The following is a 13,819-nucleotide window of genomic DNA, read 5'->3' as shown; positions in this document are numbered from 1 at the left end:
ACTTTATTTGGGAGTGTGGGGTGGGATGGGATAGGGTGTGGTGAGGACGTACAGTTCAATCCATAACACCTTGTAACCCCCAGTTACTCTCTTGAATTTCGCCTGTTATATTTTCTTTAAAGCTGATTATTTGTTTACGTTTATTTGGATATTTTTGTGTCTTCCTTGTTAGATTGTGACTTTCATTAGAACAGGAATCGTAACTGCAGATCCCCAGCATATAGAACCATGCCTGGCATTAATAGGATGGCCTTGGTGGCTGAATGAGTGATTCTGGTTTGGAGTTTGGGAAACATGGTCACTCTCTGTATACCATTAGGTCTTAACATACCCGCTTCTATTTTTTGTGTTTGTTGGGATTAAGGATTGTGAGAAAGGTTGCTATTAAACAAGGAATCTCTATGTCTAGTAATAGGACAGACTTTCAGAATTTGCCCAAGATTTTGCATTCAGAGGCTTCCTTGGTTGCTTTAGTGTTGGGGTACTGGAGGTGGGGCCGAGTGCTTTGGTGTGGGGGTGCTGGATGCTTTGGGATGGGGGTACTGGAGGTGGGGTACCAGCATTCACAGTTTGCTCAGGACTTTCACTGCTAAGACCAGGAGGGCCCCAGCAAAACCACTGTGAGTGGTCACCATAATCGGAGGGGACGAGCTAAACTGCAACTCAACTTTTTACATCTCTTTGGGCGGCAAGGCCGGTGGTTTGCAGTCTGCTTCTGCAAAGATGAAAGCCTTGGACACCCTATGGGGCAGTTCCATGCTGCTCTGTAGGGTTGCCATGAATCAGAAGCGACTTGATGGAAGTTAGATTGGGTTTGGTTGCCTTTCCCCATCACTTGGACCACTAAGTGAGAGTAACTAAGCTGTTACTGAAACGAGACTTTTGGTTCAATCAGTGACCTTGGACAAACCATTTACTAAGCCTCAGTTATCACCTGTAGAAATGGGGCTAGCCCTGGTGTGGCACTGCGGGTTAATGCGCTGGACTGTAAGGTCGATTTGAACCTCAAGATCAGCAGTTCAAGCTCACCAGCCACTCCTCAGAAACCACATAGAGGGTCGCTATGAGTCCGAATGGTTTCTATGGCACTTACCAACAAGAAGAATGATTTCCTTTGGGGGATAGTGATGGGTCAGTGGAAGAATTCACACTTCCTATCAGGAGGTGTGGGTTCGACTCCTGGCCATTGTACCTCCTGTGAAGCCACCACACATGTGTCCTGAAAGCTTTCCTGATGCTATAATGCTGAACAGGGCCCAGCAGAACTTTTGGACTAAGATTAAGAAGAAAGGTCTGGTGATCTCAAGGTCCACCAGTGAATACCATAGCCACCCGATCTGGGACTGACTGTGGGGACGGGCACAGGTCCACGCAAAAGTTTCATTTCCCTGTGCATAGAGGTCACCGACAAGATGGCAGATAACAATAATGACAATCTCTACCTTCCACGTGTGAGGGTTCAACCAAAAAGGTATGTGGATCCCTCCACCCATTCAGCACCTGGTACACTGTTTGCCCTCAGGGACTGTTTCTTCCTCCCTTTCTCTTCCATCGTTTCGTGTGGCACTGATGTTTCTTAAGCAGCTGATGATGACAATTTTATTTTAAACTTCCCAGTATTTCTGGGACCAGAGGAACCGTGTGAAGTCTAATTGGTGAATCATGGAGAATCCCTTCAGGTTTCTATCATAACTGGTTCTTAAAAAATAACTGGAAAGTTCGACTACTTTTCAGGCACCAGTAAGAATTTGCTATGGAGGTTTGTGGAACTGCTCTGGGCTGTTGAATAGAAAGGCTCCGAATGAAATGGCAGAGACTTAGATCACATGTGGTCTTCCGTTTGGACTCCTCTCTCTGGCTCCTGCCATCACCACCATGATCCCCTAAAACTCTGCCTTCTAGCCACACTTCTAGCCCTCTTTTCAGGGAGTGAAAATTTCTATGCTCCCTCTTGCCACAGGGCCTTTGCATAGTCTAGTCTCTCTCTGTTGGCTTCATTCTACTCTCTGCTTTTCTCCTTGTTGACTTCTGCTTGTCCTTTTAGTTTCCACTCAAGCATTTTTTCCTTAGAAAAGAGTTTCTTGCTGCTTCCGTAAAGAATCCTTGTTTCCTATGATGTGACTATCCCAATGAAGAGGCCAAACATACACCTAGATATGCCTTTAATTTGTTAAGTGCTGTTGCGTCAATTCTGACTCATAGCACCCCTGTATAGGAGGAGCAGCTGATGGATTTGAACTGCAAACCTCGCGGTTAGAAATCTAGTACTTAGCATACAGCATCACACTGGCACTCTGCCTTTAAATTAATACAGTATTTTTATCCAAATAACATGTGTTAAAAATTTTCTTGGAGGGGTGTACTGTAGTTCAAGGAGTCCTAGTGTATGGTCGACTAATGCATCAGATTGCAAAGTCAGTTTGAACTCTACAGTCGGTGGTTCACGCTCATCAACTGCTCCTTGGAAACCCTATACAGGATGGCTATGGGTTGGAATTAACTTGGTGGCACTTCACAACAACATTATGGTTCAGGCTTACCAGCTGCTCCTTGGAAACCATATACAGGGTTGCTATGGGTCGGAATCGACTCTATGGCACTTCACAACAACAACAACAATTGTGCTCATGAGGAATCTGTACATGGACCAAAAGGCAGTTGTTTGAACAGAACATGGGAACACTGAATGGTTTTAAATTAAGAAAGGTGTGCAACAGGGTTGTATTCTTACACCATACTTATTCAACCTGTATGCTGAGCAAATAATCTGAGAAGCTGAGTTCTATGAAGAAAAACATGGCATCAGGATTGGAGGAAGACTTATTAACAACCTGCGATATGCAGATGATACAACCTTGCTTGCTGAAAGTGAAGAGGACTTAAACATTTACTGATGAAGATCAAAGAGCACAGCCTTTGGTATGGATTACATCTCAATGTAAAGAAAACAAAAATCCTCACCATCGGACCAATAAAACAACATTCTTATCAACGGAGAAAAGATTGAAGTTGTCAAGGACTTCATTCTTCTTGGATCAACTATCAACACTCATGGAAGCAGCAGTCAAGACATCAAATGACGTATTGCATTAGACAAATCTGCTGCACAAGACCTTTTTAAAGTGTTGAAGAGCAAAGGTGTCAGCTTGAGGACTTAGGTGAGCCTGACCAAGCCGTGGTATTTTCAATAACCTCTTATGCATGCAAAAGCTGGACAGTAGATAGGGAAGACCATAGAAGAATTGATGCCTTTGAGTTGTGGTGTTGGAGGAGAATATTGAAAGTGCCATGGGCTGCCAAAAGAATTAACAAATCTGTGTTGAAAGTAGTGCAGCCAGAGTATTCCTTGGAGGCCAGGATGGCCAAACTTTGTCTGTCATACTTTGGACAGTTTGTCAGGAGGGACCCGTTGCTGGGGAAGGATATCATGTTTGGTAAGGTGGATGGTTAGAGAAAAAGAGGAAGACCCCTAGTGAGATGGTTTGGTCAAGTGGCAGCATTAATGGGCTCAAGTGTGGCAACAATAGTGAGGTTGGTCCAGGATCGGGCAGTGTTTCATTTTGCTGTGCACAAGGTCACTATGAGTCAGTACCGATTCAGTGGCACCTAACAACAACAACAACAACTTTGCCCTCTTTTGTAAGTGTGCATTGTTAGTATTGTTCACATTTGGAAAGGTGTTTTAATATATAATTCATGTATTCATAAAACAACCTTGTTGTTATTGTTGTTAAGTGCCATTGAGTCTATTCCAACCCATAGCTACCCTGTATAAGGTTTCCAAGGAGCAGCTGGTGAGCTTGAACCGCCGACCTTGCAGTTCAAATGGCTTTGCATTCTGGCGCATTAACCCACAGCGCCACACCAGGACACCAAAACAACCTTAAGGGGTGATAATTACTGTTGTTCCTATGAATGTTACTGACTTATAACAACCCTGTGTATGGTTTCCAAGGCTGTACATCTTTACAAGAGCAGAAATGTTCATGTTTCTCCTGAGGAACAGCTGGTGGACTCAAACCACTAACCCTGTGGTCGGCAGTCATTTGATTATCTATAGAGCCATCTAACTCCCAGGAGTTACTGTTGTTGTTGTTGTTGTTGTTGTTGTTGTTGTTAGGTGCCATTAAGTCTGTACCATCTCATAGCAACTGTATGCCCAATAGAACGAAACACTGCCTGGTCCTGTGTAAACCTCACAGTTGCTGCTGCATACAAACCCTTTGTTGCTGCCTCTGTGCCAACCCATCTCGTTGGGGGTCTTTCTGTTTCTCTCCAACCCTTCACTTTACCAAACATGATATCCTCCTCCAGGAACCAGTCCTTCCTGATAACGTGTGCGAAGTATGAGAGACGAAGTCTGGCTATCCTGGCTTCCAAGGAGCATTCTGGCTGCACTTCCAACACAGACTGGTTTGTTTTTTTGGCAGTCCATGGTACTTTAAATATTCTTCTCTAACACTATAACTCAAATGCATCAATTCTTCTATGGCCATCTTTATCTAGTGCCCAACTTTCACATGTATATGAGGTGATTGAAAGTTCCATGGCTTTGGTCAGGCACACCTATGAATATCCCCCTATTATAGATGAGGCAGCTGAGCTCTAGAAAGACTTTGGCCCTGGCGCATGAAGTACCAGCGTCCTTACAGACCCCTGGATGGCCTGACTCGCCAGTCCTGGATCCCAGGCCATGTTCGTTACGCTACTTATTAGGGGTGTCCTCTGTGAAAACCACTTAGATTTCTTTCCCAACAGTGAGGATGGCTTTACTGTTACTATTTTGGTTCATATTGTTACTAGAGGCATACCTGCTTTGGAAAGAGACAAGTTGGGTTGAAATCCAGGTGACACTAACAGTTTGCACTCAGCTGCTAACCAAAGGTCTGTGATCAAACTTGCCCAGTGGTGCCGTGAAAGAAAGGGATGGGGATAAGCTACGATAAACATTACAGCCAAGAAAACCTTACGGAACTCAGTTCTGCTCTGTACCACGTGGGGTCGCTGTGAGTCAGAATTGGCTACAAGGCTTCCGTTTGGTATTGGTTTGCTGTCTTGTGGTGGAGTCCCTGGTCAAGTGCTGGACTTGTAACTGAAAGGTTGGAGGTTTGAATCCACCCAGAGGCCTCTCGAAAGAAAAGTCTGGGAACCTCTTTATTAATGATCAGAGCCATGAAGACCCTGTGAAACAGTTTTACTTTGACACACAGGGGACCGCTGTGAGTTGGAATTGTCTCTTGGTCAGCTGGTTGCATGTGTGAACATGTGTTCATGTCTTATTAACTGGAGGACATGAGGCAGTATTCTTAACCTCTCCCTGGGGTTGCAGTTGCCTTCTCTGAGAGGTTTGGGGTGTAGGGAACTGATGACGAGCGTTTGATGAACTAATGTTTTGGAAACAGCTCATTGTCTGGGTATAATACACCTGTTCAATGGCAGCTGTAAGTGCTGTTTGAATTCAGACTGCCTCCTCCCAAGTCCTGTTGAATGTTATGAGGAAGGAGGGTCTTTTGACTCAGCCCAGTTTCTCCTTCCCATGGACCACATTGCCTGATAGGAACATCAGAACTCAGTAATCACCCTGCAACTTTGAAGCAAATCCTGTTAAACGTAGTAAATAGCAGAGATGTTTCACCAGCCCTCCACACAGGGCTTGGTACGGCGGTTACAAGCCTGCTTTACTAGAAGAGGCATTTGAAGCCTTCACATACACTCCCTGCTACAGCCGGAGATATAAATATGCCTCACACAGCTTTAAAAGAATCATTCTACAGCCTACACAAATGTCAAAATAATAACAGGATGATGTTAGGCTAGGAAATATTTTTGATGACTATTCCCCCATCTCGAGTTATATAATACTTATTTATTTATTTATTTATTTAAAAAAATTTTTTTTGGTTGTTATTGTTGTTATAGGAAAGCAGTCTGGAGGTTGGTGAGTTTGAAGGGCTCCGAGGGTTGGGTCTGAGTAAAAAAAGCCTTTGAACTTGGCAGGTTCATGCACTGTGTGGGTTAAAGGAAATCGGGCAATGAGCTGCTTTGAAAGCAATTCTGCTGTGGTTGTGAGACAGAGTGGATCCCAACTCACAACAACCCCACGTGGTAGAGTAGAACTGGCCCCATGTGGTTTCCTAGGCCAGACTCACTACAGGAACAAACCACCTGGGCATTTCCCAGCAGTCACTGGGTGGGTTTCGAACCGCTGACCTTTCAGATATCAGCTGTGTGTAACCGCTGTGCTCAGGACTCCTGTAGCTAGGCTTGTCAAATAAAATTCAGGATGCCCAGTGAAATTTGAATATCAGATAAACAATGGATAGTGAAGCCAACATCGCTGGAACTTGAAAACGTGCAGGATGAACTAAATCAAACACAAAAGGATTAGTATCCTACAATCCCATTTAGATGAAATAGCTAGATATCCTTGACTATTGCTTTTTTTTTTTTAGTGCCCTGGTGACTCTGTGGACTAAACATTGGACTGCTAACCCCAAGATAGGTTGTTCAAACCCACCAGCCACTCCTAGGAGAAAGATGAGTATGTTCCCGTAAAGACTGACGTCTTCAGAGACCCACGGGAGCAGTTCTGCTCTGTGCTATCGGGTCGCTGTAAGTCAGGAAGGACTCCATGGCAGTGCGGTTTTCAGTTGTTGTGGGGTTTTTTTGCCTTAAATTTTGTGCTTGAAGATAGGCCTCCTTCTTCTCATGAGTCCCCATTCCTGATGCAGACAGATATACTTGCTGGGTCTGTGGCGCTGTGGGTTAATGTGCTGAACTGGAAGGTTGTTTGAACCGCAACGTCAGCATTTCAAGCACACGAGCCACTCCTCAGAAACTCTATACAGGGTCACTGTGGGTCGGAACCGACTTGATGGCACTTAACAACAACAACACTTACTAGCTACAAAGTCCTGTTATGGTGCCGTAGGTAGGATAAGCACTGGACCACAAGATCAGCAGTTCAAATCCACCAGCTGCTCCTCGGAGAACCTATACAGGGTTGTTATGAGTTGGAACCAACTCCAAGGCACTTAACAACAAAAACAATTTACCAGCTAAAGGCGTCTTGCTGGCTCGATGGTTATGTTCCTGGCTGCTAACCGCAAGGTGGGCAGTTTGAACCCACCAGGTATGCTGTGGAAGAAGGATGTGGCTATCTGCTTCGGTAAAGATTCTTAATTCCTATTCCCAGAGATCTGAAAGGATGAATTCCCATGAGGCTTTCCAAGGCTGTGCATCTCTGTGGAAGCAGACGGCCACATCTTTCTCCTAGAGAGTGGCTAGTGGGTTCAAACCTCAGAGCAACCTCTCGTGGTCTAGATTAGCAGCATATCTAGAGCAAGGGTTCAGACCTACCAATGACAGTGAGGACAGTACAGGACAGGGCAGTGTTTCTTCTTTTATGCATTAGGTCACTGTGAGTTGGAACTGACTTGATGACAACTAACACCAATACCACGAGTGACATGCCTGTTGTTATTAATGTTGTCAGGTGTTGTTGAGTTGGTTCTGCTGTGTCCTTGTACCATTCTCACAGTCATTGTTATGCTTGAGCCCAGTGTGGTAGCCGCTGTGTGAGTGCATCTCACTGAAGGCCCTTTTCTTTCTTACAGACCTTCTGCTTTCCCAAGCGTGATTCCTTCTCCAGGACTGACCAAAGTATGTGAGAAAGAGTCCAGCTTCTAAGGAGCATTCTGGCTGCACTTCTTCCAACACAGATTCGTTCGTTCTTTCAGCACACCATGATACATTTACTGTCCTTTACTAACACACCCTAAATTGGTCCAGTGTTCCCAGTCATTTGAAGAGACTGAAAACATCATGTTTTGGTGCAGGTACACCTTAGTACTCAAAGTGACATCATTGGTTTTTAACATTTTGAAGAGGTATTTTGTAACTAATATCAAATTTGCAAACCACCCACTAATGCCAAAGTTGATAAAATTGAAGATGTTTTTCTTTTAATACCAACTTCTGCAGTCTAAAAGTGATCAAGCATACAATCAACATGCATTGATAATTAATGGTAATTGTAATGTAAACGTTGGAAACAAAGATGGCTCAGTAGTTGAAAAATATGGCCTTGGTGATAGAAATGATGTAGGAGATTGTGTGATAGAAGTTTGCAAGATCAATGACTTATTCATGGAAAATACCATTATTTTACAACCTCACCAGATGGAATACACAGGAATCAAATAGACTACATCTGTGGGAAGGGGTGATGAGAAGCTCAATATCATCAATTAGAACAAGACCCAGGGCCAAGTGCAGAACGGATCAATTGCACACATACAATTTCAAGGTAAATCTGAATAAAATTAAGACAAGTCCCCAAGATCCAAAATCCAATTTTGAGTGTATCTCAGCTAGAATTAGAGACCATCTCAAGAATAGATTTGTCATATGAAATACTAATTGAAGACCAGATGAGTTGTGGGTTAACATCATACATGTAGAAAGCAAAAGATCATTAAAAATACAGCAAAAAAAAGACTGATAAAATTGCAGCTTTTAATTAATTAATTTATCTTCATAGAATTAATGGTCATCATTGGTTATGGAGCTCTGGTAGCGTAGTGGTTAACAAATCGGGCTGTGAACCTCAGAGTCAGCAGTTTGAAACTACCAGCTGTTCCGTGGGAGAAAGATGAGGCGTTCTGCTTCCGTAAAGATTTACAGCCTCGGAAACCCTGTGCAGGGTCACTATGATTTTGACCGACTCCACTGCATATAACAACAACAACATTGGTTATTATGTATAGTTATCTTTTACATCTATTTCCTTTTTCTGTTCTCTTGAATATGAATCCCACAGAACCATGTCTTGCTTTTTGAGTCAAGTAATCCCATTATCTAGAAGAATTAATCAATGATCTGGCAGATCATTTTGCTTCTGTTAGCTTCACTTTCCTCATCTATAAAATGGGAATTTTAACCATACTTGCCTCATAAAGATGTTTTGAGAATTAAAGAGAAAATCAATGTAAACCTCTTTGTGCCACGGCTAACCTAGTGGATGTACAACAAATACGTGCTGTCATTTAAAAAATAATTGGTAATCCAGTGTACCCAAAGCACCACCTTCTACCCATCTGCAACTGGAGGTTTGTGTGTTGTTGTGATGCTGAACAGGCGTCTGTGGAGATTCCAGACTAGCACAGACTAGAAAGGGAGGCCTGGTGGATGTACCTTCAAAAACCAGACAACGAAAACCCCTACGGATCACAAAAGAAAACTGTCTGATGCACAGTGGATCATGGGATGGCTCCAGGATCAGCCAGCTTTTCATTCTGTTGTGTTCTGTCTGCTTTTATGTCACAATCTAGATATGGAATTGGGGAGCAGCATATTTCTGAGTTGGGTTAGAACACCATCAAGGTCCCCTAGAGCTCGAAATACCTCTGATCTAAGGAGAGATGTTTCTGGAAACTTTCAGGGTGAAGGGAGTGATATGTTGATGTTGTAATTAAGTGCCGTTGGGTCAGTTCTGACTCATCGCAGCCCTGTATAGGGTTTACAAGGAGCGGCTGGGGAGTTTGAACCACCGACCTTGAGGTTCAAGCCGACCTTGCAGTTCATTGCTTATCATACAGCGCCACACTAGGATGCCAGTGGCACTATCTGGAGAAATCACTGTTGGAAGTGGGAAACACCCAGAGAGACACATTGGGGGTACACTCTGTTACTGTTGAGTTGTCTCCAATTTATGGTGACTTCATCCACAACATAACAAAATGTTGGTCCTGCAGTGTCTTCACAGGGGTTGGCCTGAGTTCATTGTTGTGTAATTATGCATTATGACAACCCGGGGGGGCTCATCTTCCAGCACTCTATGACAGGACAGATCTCCGTTCTGGGATTTGATTGACTATTTTTTATTAAGTAGATTGCCACGCCTTTCTTCCTAGTCTGTCTGAATCTGGGCGCTCCACTGAAACCTACCCACTGTGGGTGACCAGTGGCGGAGCCTCCACAGACAGCTTAGCACATACTTCCTTCCCTTCTCAGTGCTGGAATGAGATCCAGGGAGATGGTTAAAATGGAACCTCAGACAGATTCTTGTTGGCCAAGAGGTTTGGGATCCTTTTAAGCGTGATAAATGAGGGTTTGTGTGGATGTAGAGCATCTTGCTCTGGGGTGGATGAGCCTGAGATCACGCTTGGGCTCCATGAAATTGCAGTTTTGTGACCTTGGACAAGTGACCTCTCCTGTCCTTGCCTTGGTCTCCTCCTCTATCACTCTGGTGAGCATCACATACTATTCAGTGTCGCTGCAAAGGGTCTCTTGGATGCATCTAGTGTGTTTTTTCTAAAAGGGAGATCTGATCTTGTCATTCTCCTAAAAATGAAACAATAACAAACATCAATGACGTGGTGACGGCCTCAGAGTCGAAACTTGTGTTTTCAGATTAAAAGACAACCAAGCCTGTTGCCACTGAGTTGATAGGTATACGTTTTCAAGGCTGTCACCTTCTAGAAACAGACTAACAGCCCTTTCTTTGAGTCACCTCAGAGTAGATTCGAACTCTCAACCCTTTAGTGAGTAGGCTAACAATCTACTCCTTGCCGCCTACAGACGCACACTGCAGCTTTGTTGTTGTTGATGTTAAGTGCCGTCAAGTTGAGTCTGACTCATAGTGACTTTGTATAGGGTTTCTGAGGAGCAGCTGGTAGATTTGAACTGCTGACTTTATGGTGGGCAGTCCAGTGCTTTTTCTACAACGCCATACCACAACTGCATATTACAGCTTGTTTTTGTTGTTATTAAGTACCGTCAAGTTGGTTCTAACCCATGGCGACCCTGTGTAGGGTTTCCCAGGAGCCACTGGTGAGCTCGAACCGCTGGCTTTGCAGTTCAAATGACTTTGCTGTCTGGTGCATTCACCCACAGGGCCACACCAACAGCTTGTTGTTGTTAAGTGCCTTTGAGTCAGTTGCACCTCATAGTGACCCTGTATAGGGTTTCCAAGGAGCAACTGGTGAGTTTGAACCACCAGCTTTGTGGCTCAAACTGACTTTGTTGTTCTGCACATCAACCCACAGTGCCATACCACACAAGGACTCGACACCAGCAGCTTAGACCCTGCTTAGTTGACCTTCACCCACTTTTCCAGTTCCATCTCCACCTGCTGTCCTCGCCCCCACCTAACTCCAGCCAAACTAAACTTCATCCAGGTTTTTTAACAGGTCTCTAGGATCAGCCCTGGACTGTGAACCATAAGGTTGGCAGTTCAAACTCACTAGCTGCTCCTTGGAAGCCCTATACAGGGTCACTGTGAGTTGGAACTGACTCAACGGCTCTTAACAACAACCCCACCACCTGTTTACTCCTGGGAACACCGCACCCTGTACTCCCACTAACTAACTCCTCCATAACCGTCGGCTCTTGCATTAGATGTCACTTCCTCGGCTCCCCAGACACCAGCACAAATACTAATGGTGGGTATTACATTGAAGTCACCTGGTTAGTTACCTGTCCTACCATTATGTTTATTCTGACCAGATAGCGCCATTTATCTGGGAGGTCCAGCACACAAGCTCCAAGTTTGGGGACCCTGGGCTCACATTATGGCTCCATAACTGAGAACCGTGGGCCCTAAGACGGAACTCTTGTCTCTGGTGCCTCCGTTTCTCCATCTGCCACGTGGCCCTTGGACAGTACTCTCATTGTCCTGTGTCTTGGTCCATCCATACACTGACCAGCCATCGGCAGCAGCAGTATGGTGCTGCAGTTAAGGCACTTGGACCGCAAGGAAGTTTGAATCAAAAGACTGATGGTTCAAACCCATGAGTTGCTTCTCGGAAACCCTATACAGGGTTGCTACAATAGCGCTGATAGCAAGTTGATAGCGCTTAATAACTGCAGTCAGTGTAGCCTTGTGGCAGTGTTTGTGTGACTATATTGAGACCAGGCAGCTGAAACAGTCCGTAGACACAGCAAGTAATGTAGAAACAGCAGCAGACTCATCACTTCCTGTTTGTGAACCTGAACAAAACGTCACTTCCTGTTTGTGAACCTGAACAAAACATTGTATGAAAGGTGTGTGGGCGCACACGGACACACACACTCACTCTTCCCCACCCCAGTGCTAAAGGATGCCCAGGACAGTACCTTTGAACCGCCAGACCCTGAAGGCCAGTGAGGTTAGTTAGTTAGCTCTTGTTGTTAAGTGCCATTGGTGGGTTTGAACCGCTGACCTTGTAGTCCAGTGCTGATCCTACAGTGCCACACCAGGACTCCTAGGTTAGTTTAGGAATAGCCATGCATACAGATGACGGCCGGGCTCCCCATCCCTCCAGCTGCCTAAATCAATTTAACTTTGAGGCTTGCCTTTGACAGGCTTCCTGAATCCCAACAAATCTCAACAAATCCTACAGCCGGGCAATTACGAGGCCTAGCATCCCTGTGATTTGCAAAGGGAGAGGGGTTCTAAGGCTCACATGTGTGAGCTTGTGTGCCCTAGAAATCCCACCACTTGGAGGCTTCTGAAACAACATATTGTCATTGTTTTTAACCATTTTGACTTTCAAAAACTAACCCTCTTAAACGGTGTGCATGTGTGTGAGAATGTGTGTGTGTGAAATCCCACCACCTAGAGGGTTCTGGAAGTTTGCATACTGTGGTTGTTTGAGCCACATTTACTTAAAAACAACAACAACAACAACAACAACAAAATTCCATCTTCTTAAACTGTGAGGGGTGTGTAAATGTGTGTGTGAGTGAGTGTGTGAATGTGTGTGAGTACGAGGGCTTTCTTAAAGTTTGCAGAAAAATGGTAAAAATGAAAATACCATTTTCCTACCAACTTTATGAAGCTCCTTAGTATGTGCATATGTGTGTGCGAACAGCAAAAGAAGAGACAGACGACATCTCTTTTCTCTCCTCCCCTGTCTTGAGGACCCCCTCTCAGTGTTTGACCTCCTGCCTGCCTTTCTGGGTGTCTTCTCTCTTCCCCTCACCTTACACTCTGTGTCCACTAGAGCGCTGGTTACCTAGGAAACCCCTGAAGGACTGGTACCTGTGATTGGCCAGGCTGGGGCCAGGCTCCAGGTTGTTGGGCAGAGTTTGGAGGTGATTCTTGTCGTCAGTCCCCGTGGGGAGAGGAACATTTTCCTGGACATGAAAGGAACTTGTAAGACTTGTCAGCTCTGGAAGGAATTTTTGTCCCCAGGAGGAGTCAGAGATGCGGAATGAGAGCACATCAGTGAATTTGCCAAAAGACACCTGCCAGAGACTTAGGAGGGTCCTGCAGTAAGAATAGATGTTGTTGTTGAGTGCTGTCGAGTCGATTCTGATTCATAGCGTCCCTGTATGGGGTTTCCAAGGAGCGACCCCATATGTGTCAGAGTGGAGCTGTTCTCCATAGGATTTTAAATAGTGGCTTTTTTGGAAGTACCTCGCCGGGCCCTTCTGACGCACCCCTGGGTAGACCCAACCCTGCAATCTTTTGGTTATCAGCTGACTGTGTTAACTGTTTATACTATTTATGACTCCAAGAATCAGTTAATGGGGTATTCTGAGTACTATCTGTATGCTAAGCAGATATATTAACAAGCACTAAAACATGGGATTATTTCTCCGAATTTCCTCAATGCCTTATGAGGCAGCTTCTCTGAATATCATATTTTCCACTTGAAGTCCCTGAAGTTCAGAGCAGCTTAAGAATTGTGGGAGGTCACACAGTTTGCCAGTGATGGAGCTATGATTTGAACGCAGACTTCCCTGACACCCTAAAGCCTTGTGCATTGTGTACGGCCCCGCATTACGTAGTAACAATGCAGAGACCTAACAGGAGAGACAATGCTGGGCAATG

The 13,819-nt window shown here is 44.7% G+C and overlaps 1 protein-coding gene across 1 annotated transcript in view; it reads left to right on the top strand.

The window, feature by feature from the left end:
* The window catches only part of SHISA9 (shisa family member 9), a 399,748-nt gene that overhangs the window by 176,321 nt on the left and 209,608 nt on the right, over positions 1-13,819 (top strand). The gene's annotated exons all lie outside the window — the stretch shown is intronic.

This window comes from Chrysochloris asiatica, unplaced genomic scaffold, assembly GCF_000296735.1.
Source record: "Chrysochloris asiatica unplaced genomic scaffold, ChrAsi1.0 scaffold00102, whole genome shotgun sequence".
NCBI lineage: Eukaryota > Metazoa > Chordata > Mammalia > Afrosoricida > Chrysochloridae > Chrysochloris > Chrysochloris asiatica.
The sequence above is the reverse complement of the archived record's forward strand: the minus strand, read 5'-3'. Positions and strand labels throughout refer to the sequence as shown.